A 6601-nucleotide genomic window follows, 5' to 3' on the forward strand; every position below is an offset into this window, starting at 1 on the left:
GGGAAGAAAAAGTGTGGAGAATTGTTAAGAATGACACAACAGCAAAATGGTTGAACAGAATTCAAGAAACGAAACAACAGTTAGTTCTGATGCTCAAATTTGATTGGACGAGTAACGTTTAGAGAGATCTGATATTTACAGTTTACATTAACGGCACTGGGAAGTTTCACCATTTGTATACATGCTTGTGCTTTTTCACAACATCCCAGACCTGAGTATGCAAGCAATGCCGAGTGTAAGCGGAGTTTGCTTGGAGCAAGAAATGTTTTTTGTTTTAAAATCAGAACATCAGTGTTTTCTCTAGCTCCATGTTCGCTCGGAAAGAGGAAAACACAGCGAGGAAATGGAAAACCTGAAAAAGAGTTGGCCAAGAGTGATTGCAGAAAGTGTTGAGCGGGGGAGTGTAACCGTTGTCACTCAACTCCACTTATATGTTCCAGACCGGTTTTTAGACTGCAAGCTGCTTGGTGACACGAATGTTTAATCTAACCGTTTTCTTTGGTGGAAAAGAAATATACAAACTAATAGATACATTTTTGTCTGAAATATATTACAAAACTGTATTATAAAACCAATAAGGTGTTCACAGTTGTGCTTAAGTACTGAATATAAGTGCAGCTGAGATTACCTGTGGCCTGTACTCTTCCTTGTGTGAAATTTAAAAGAGTAGTAAGAAAAGAGTGTCTGTTAATTAGGCTAATTAATTATCCTAAAGTTGATGACCTGGTTGATAATGGTGTAGACAGGCAGATATTATGTTGCATACCAGAATCATTCAAACAACAAACACATTTATACAACAGCTGTTTTGCATCAAATAGAAACACATTATACAATTTGAAAAAATATTTTTCATTATATGCAAATTAATCTTTTATCTTATAATAACCCCACTGAAAGAAAACAGGTCGCCGAGCCAGGTCAAGATGATCTGTTGGCTATTATGCAATTTTTAGGTCAGACAGGTAAACCACCTGAACACCAGCTTGGCCAGGATGTGGGACCATCTCAAACCAGTACACCATCTTAGGCTGGGGTTTTTTTTTTTTGTTTTTTTTTTCAGAAAGTAAATAACAAAAAAGGAACAGGGTTTTCATGTCATAAATGTGCAATAGACTTGCAGAAAGAGCTTTGGTAAAAAGGGTTTCTGAATGGAAAGATGTGCAAAAGATTTGATTAACTGGGTTTGAACTAACTGCTCTAGACATTTGCATCTCAACTCTGTGCTCTCAATAAAAAACAATTACAATGAATTTACAATTACTCCCTATTCACCCATATTAGGCTACAATAATCCATGGCAAATACATTCACTATATTTACATACACCTGCAGACAGTCTGAAAAATTGTAAACATAATAAAGTCCAAAATACATTAAGATGTACCTTTTAAAATGAAATGCTGTGGAGATGTGAAAGCCGCCACATGTAGATACAGCTGTGGTAGTGACGCTCCGAGATTCCGGCTAAACAACCTCAGTCAACCGGACCGTTTATAGGCAGCGTTCATTTGCAAAGTACCGCGACCGTTCACTCTCATCCTCCAGGAGTTGAATCATTCCGGTAACGAGAGCTGTGTGTGAGACACGCGATTCATTTAGAGCTGCAGATGGAGAGAGTGCGGAGGAGAGTTGTAGGCTACTTTTCCTAGTGCTGCAAGCATATTTTCCGATTTCCGTACAGATTCGCATTTCTGACCGGAGGAGGGGAGACTGTGTTCGGATGGCTGGAAAGTGCAGTGGCTTCGTGCCAGACCCCCATGTGCTGATAACACACTGAGAGCACACACAACTCTATACTAGCTACTCTATCTATAAAAGATAAGTCAGAAATTACATTTTCCATTAAGAAGTAACATTTATCCCCTTGATGTGATTTTTAGAGGCATGTTTACCTTTCTGATGGCATATTTTAACATTCTAGTTGATTAATTAGGCTAACATAAATTCGATATTTACCTTCGATTACCTATCAAATTAAATCAACATTTATTAAATAATTAGGCCTACAATAAAAAAACAACTAACCAACATTTAATGTGATAAATGTATAATTTCACATTTTCTGAAGAAAGAACATGCAGTGAATGTTCTAGTTGATAGGGCGTTGCTATAAGTTACGGTTGCTAAGGTATAGGTGCTCACTAGGGCGTTGAAGACGGTTGCTAAGGTATATTAGAGAGTTTATAAGACGTTTTTCTGGTTTAGTTGTTAACTCAGATAGCAAACAGTCATTAAAACTATGTTAAATCAACATTCCGTTGTCAACATTAAGTCATTGAATCAACATCGAACTCTGATGTTGATTCTACATCATTTTGCACCCGGTTTTAATATTGAAACAACGTTGAAATCAAATTAAATGTTAATTTTAAATGTAATGCCATAATTGTTGCCATCAACATTAATAACACCAGGTTTTCATTGATATTGGTAATGGTGATTAAAAATTTATTTTGCATTGAAATTTAAATATCAACCATAATGATGATTCAGATGGGAAAACAATGTTTATTCAATGTTGGCTAGCTGTCTGGGAAGCGATTGGCGAATATTTCCCCGTGTCTCACACAAAGCTTTCTGGTTGATCCTCATCCGAGGTTTAAATTTGCCGCTCCCTGAATGAAAGCCCCCCCCCCCTTCTATTTTTAAAATCTGCACCCTGTTGACTTCAATGGGGCAAGTTTTAAACCTGCTTTTAGCCTCTTAACATCCTTCATGTGTCATTACAAGTGCACAGGTCATGTGAGTGATTCCTTCAGAGTGAACACGAGTGAATCTGACTGCAGTAGATGTGAAAGATATGTATAAAAATGATGTTATTTAAGCCAGCGCAAATACCTGTGTTTACATCCTGTTTTCGGTTGAAGTCCAAAGTAGTCGATTGCCGAGTTCACGCGCATAGGTTTAGTTACCTATGATCACGCGCGTGAACTCGGCAATCGACTACTTTGGACTTCAACAGGGTGCAAATTTTAAAAATAGAAAAACTCGGTGTAGGCAACACCGATTTTTGTCGTTGTTCTCTGTATTGACAGCACTCCAAATGTACAAAAAAATAGCTCAATGTTAAAATTGACCGGAGTTCTCCTTTAATTCATTTTCTCAAAAAATCAGAAAAGAAAATGGAGCAGTAAATAAAATCATGAGTAGCCTAAAGATTATCATAATAATCAAGTAAAGTTTCACATCCAATCACAAAGTATCAAATTCTGTAAATATATTAGGTTATCTTAGTATTATACATTGTTGTAGCTTATTATATATAAATAATTTCTGTATTTTACATAAATAATTTGCTGTTTTGCTGATCATATTAATCATTGTGCATTTTCAAGGCTACAATATTTATTTTGGGATGCATGTGCATTCAACAGAAATGCTAGTACTGAGCCATGCTATGCAGCTCCTTGTCTGTGTTTGTCACTTAACTACTGCGGAAAAGACACTTTTGTGCCCTATCTTGAGTCAGTGTTATGCCATCAGGTCACATTTGCCAGTGACGTGATCTCTGTCGTGATGTGTCTCCCTGCGTTAGACCAATATGACCTGAAGGGCTTCCATTAATTTGAATCATGTTTCTTATTGTGCCTTGCCGATGGCTCCCAGACGGAAACAATGCAGACAGAAAGCAACGGAAATGCAAATATATGCATGTATACAGTATAGAGGTTGTCTTGCATACTCGTACAAAGTGTGATCTGTGTGTAATTGGTTTTGGGAGTTGACTTATGATTACATTTTGGTTAAATACACGCATGCAAGAGATGGGAAAGAAAAAAGTAACATCCTGCATCATCCAAAGTGTCTAAGCGAAAAAGAGAATTGATGTATACCAGCTGGATCAGTATGAATTTTAACCTCTATGACATGCATGTGTTATATGAATCCATTTTATTTGAAGTCACCATAAAATCAAAATGGACAATTCTTATTTATAAGGACTTTTGCAATGTTTGTAAGACTGTAGCATTCTTCGCTCCATTTACAATGCTTTAATTCATTTTCTCAAAAATCAGAATAGAAAATGGAGTAAAGATCATGAGTAAAGATTATCTTAATAAGTAATGCTTCACAATTCACATCCAATCACAAAGTGATTCAGTAAATATATTAGGTTATCTTAGTATTATAATTTTAGTAGCATATAACTTATTATATTAGTTCGTTTAGTTATCTTAGTATTATAATTTTAGTAGCCTATTATAGCCTTTTATTTTAGTTATTTTAGTTATCTTAGTATTATAATTTTAGTAGCCTACTATATACAGAAGTGAAGAAAAGACTATCGCAACTTCCATTTCATGCCAACTTAAAAGCTTTACCTAAATAGCATTTTCCAGAAGTCTACATAAGAACAATTCATTACATGTATACAGAAAGATGCCAATAACATGATTACTCTGCATTTCACATGATCTTTCAGCCTCAAAATGTGTCCTACGCAGAAGGAAACACAAAATGTCCGAATGCAGCTTGCTGTGAACTTTACATCTTGAGGCTTTTGCTGTTGTGGGCTGCTTTCCCCTAGCTCCACAGCTGTGAGATAAGGAGGGGAGGCCTTGAGACGGAGTGAGCTCACCGTTGACTCAGTGAGGTGTGTTATTCTCTCTGTAAGATGACTATTTGTGCTTGGGGTTCCACAGGCATACCCGAATCTTATGCCTGACCTCCTGGCAAACAAAACCTGTCCACCGTAATGCAAATAAATAAATAAGCAACAGTATGTTGTCACTTGCTCCTGGGCAGTATGTCAATGTATTGTAGTCATGTCTTGGAAGAGCTAGACTTTTCCTAACTCTCACCTCATTGACATGAGGTCAGAACTGGCTTGAGCTATACTGGGCTCAAAGTTTGAGAGTAAGTTTTGGTAGAAATTCCTTGAATCTAAACATTAGCTTGGATGATGATGATGCATTTTGCTGTTTTTTTCCTTTCTTACTGACTTTTCCTCTGTTTGCCTTGGCAAAGCAACTCGCTGGCCCTTAAATGGAAAATCAGCTTCGAATGAAGTCTGAATCACACCATAAAAACATTGTCTCCGCTAAAACAATATAACTTCCAAGCAGGTTAAAAAAGGAACCACAAATGGATATCCCTGTAAGTTTTTTTTAAAAGACAACTGGTTAATATTTCAATTTCTTGGTAAAACTATACCATATCTTCAGATTCTATTCCTCATATTTTCATTTTTGGAGGCTAATGTCAAATTCTGGAGAAACAAAATTTAGTTTTGGACCCAACATTTTCTTTAGGCATCCTTGATAAACCTCTGAAGGTAAGTTTTCCATTGAAATTAAACGTTGTTAAAAGACACCTGATTTACATTAGTGAGCATCAGTTTATCATCTTATAATTTGATCCAAACCACGCACTATATTCCAGTTCCAAATAAAGCTAACGGCCAGCTTGCAAGTAACATTTTATTTACAAAAAGGCCGATTTTACTCTTATTTAGCACTTGGCAACTGTTAAATTAACTTTTGCTTCCAAGTAATAAGCAAAAATGATTTTTTTCAAATAATTCGACAAGAAATGTAATATTAATGGCATTTCCTTTTTTGTTGTTTACTTAATGACGTAGCATAAGCATTCAGAAATTTGATCATTTAGAACATTTCACACAGCAACAATCAAAATAAACAATTATGATCCCAGTGCAAATGATGCCAAAATAGAGAAATGTATTAATTCATGCAAATGATGTCACCTTAACGGTCGTTAAGCCATATAATAAGTCATTCATCCAATAAAAGAATGGCTTAGAATGCAACTCTGCCTACCTAGAGATCCCTGAAGCAATCAATCCTATATGGACTCACCTCCGTATTCCCTGTGGTGCTGTGAGAGACTGTCTAGGGAGAGGAGCGGTGGCCGATAACCTGTCTAAACGGGCATTGTTTCTGGCCTGGTGGGCCCAGTGAGCGCCTCTAAACATGGACAGCATAGTTGGGTTGTTGCTTATCGTTCTCCTCTCCCTCAGCCACTTCCATACAAGGCTGTGCTCGGAGCCTGTCACTTGCTACCCTGTCTGTGAAGCTCTGCTATCTGCCAGCTTCTTGTCCTTAACAGACACGTGCAAGATAAAGGGGCTCCGCTGGCAGGTAGCTTTATTCTCCCCCTGTGTGTGTGTGTGGCCATGTGTGTGTCTGTGAGCGAGTGTGTGTGTGTGTGTTTGCAATGAAGGCAGGAATGCGCTGAGGACGTAAGAAGCACTCCTGGTGATTTTCCACAGTTCCCAGGACCCCAGTCGTGACATCTTCTGATCCCGTGAGACATCCTGAAAGGTTTAGAGCTGGCTTACATTCAGTGTTATTTTAGTATCATTGAGATTCTATTACAGTTTTTATTATTAGCTTTTATTATATATTTTCTCTTTTCATTTAAATCTTAGTTCAGTGTTTAGTAATTTTGTTGTTTTTTGTCATATTTAGTTTTGATTTGTTATTGACTTAATAGTTTTTATAAATTTTTTAGTTCAAATGAAACTAGAAATGAGAAATGTTGCCTTGTCAACTAGCTGAAATAAAATGTTATTTTTTTTATTTAGTTTTCCAGTTAAAGTGTATTTTATTTCAAGTAACTAGGTTTTAGTTTTAGT

The 6601-nt window shown here is 36.6% G+C and overlaps 1 protein-coding gene across 3 annotated transcripts in view; it reads right to left on the reverse strand.

The window, feature by feature from the left end:
- The window catches only part of slc8a1a (solute carrier family 8 member 1a), a 49273-nt gene extending 43188 nt beyond the window's left edge, over window positions 1-6085 (reverse strand). For 2 of the 3 annotated variants that reach the window (XM_081358077.1, XM_081358075.1), the window contains exon 1: window positions 5823-6085. The gene's annotated coding sequence lies outside the window, so the exon portion shown is untranslated. Of the gene's footprint in view, window positions 1-1387; window positions 1651-5822 lie in introns of those variants that run through there. The other variant, XM_081358076.1, reaches the window with a different exon arrangement.
- Window positions 6086-6601: the final 516 nt, after the last annotated feature.

Source organism: Scardinius erythrophthalmus (assembly GCF_964197995.2).
Source record: "Scardinius erythrophthalmus genome assembly, chromosome: 25".
NCBI lineage: Eukaryota > Metazoa > Chordata > Actinopteri > Cypriniformes > Leuciscidae > Scardinius > Scardinius erythrophthalmus.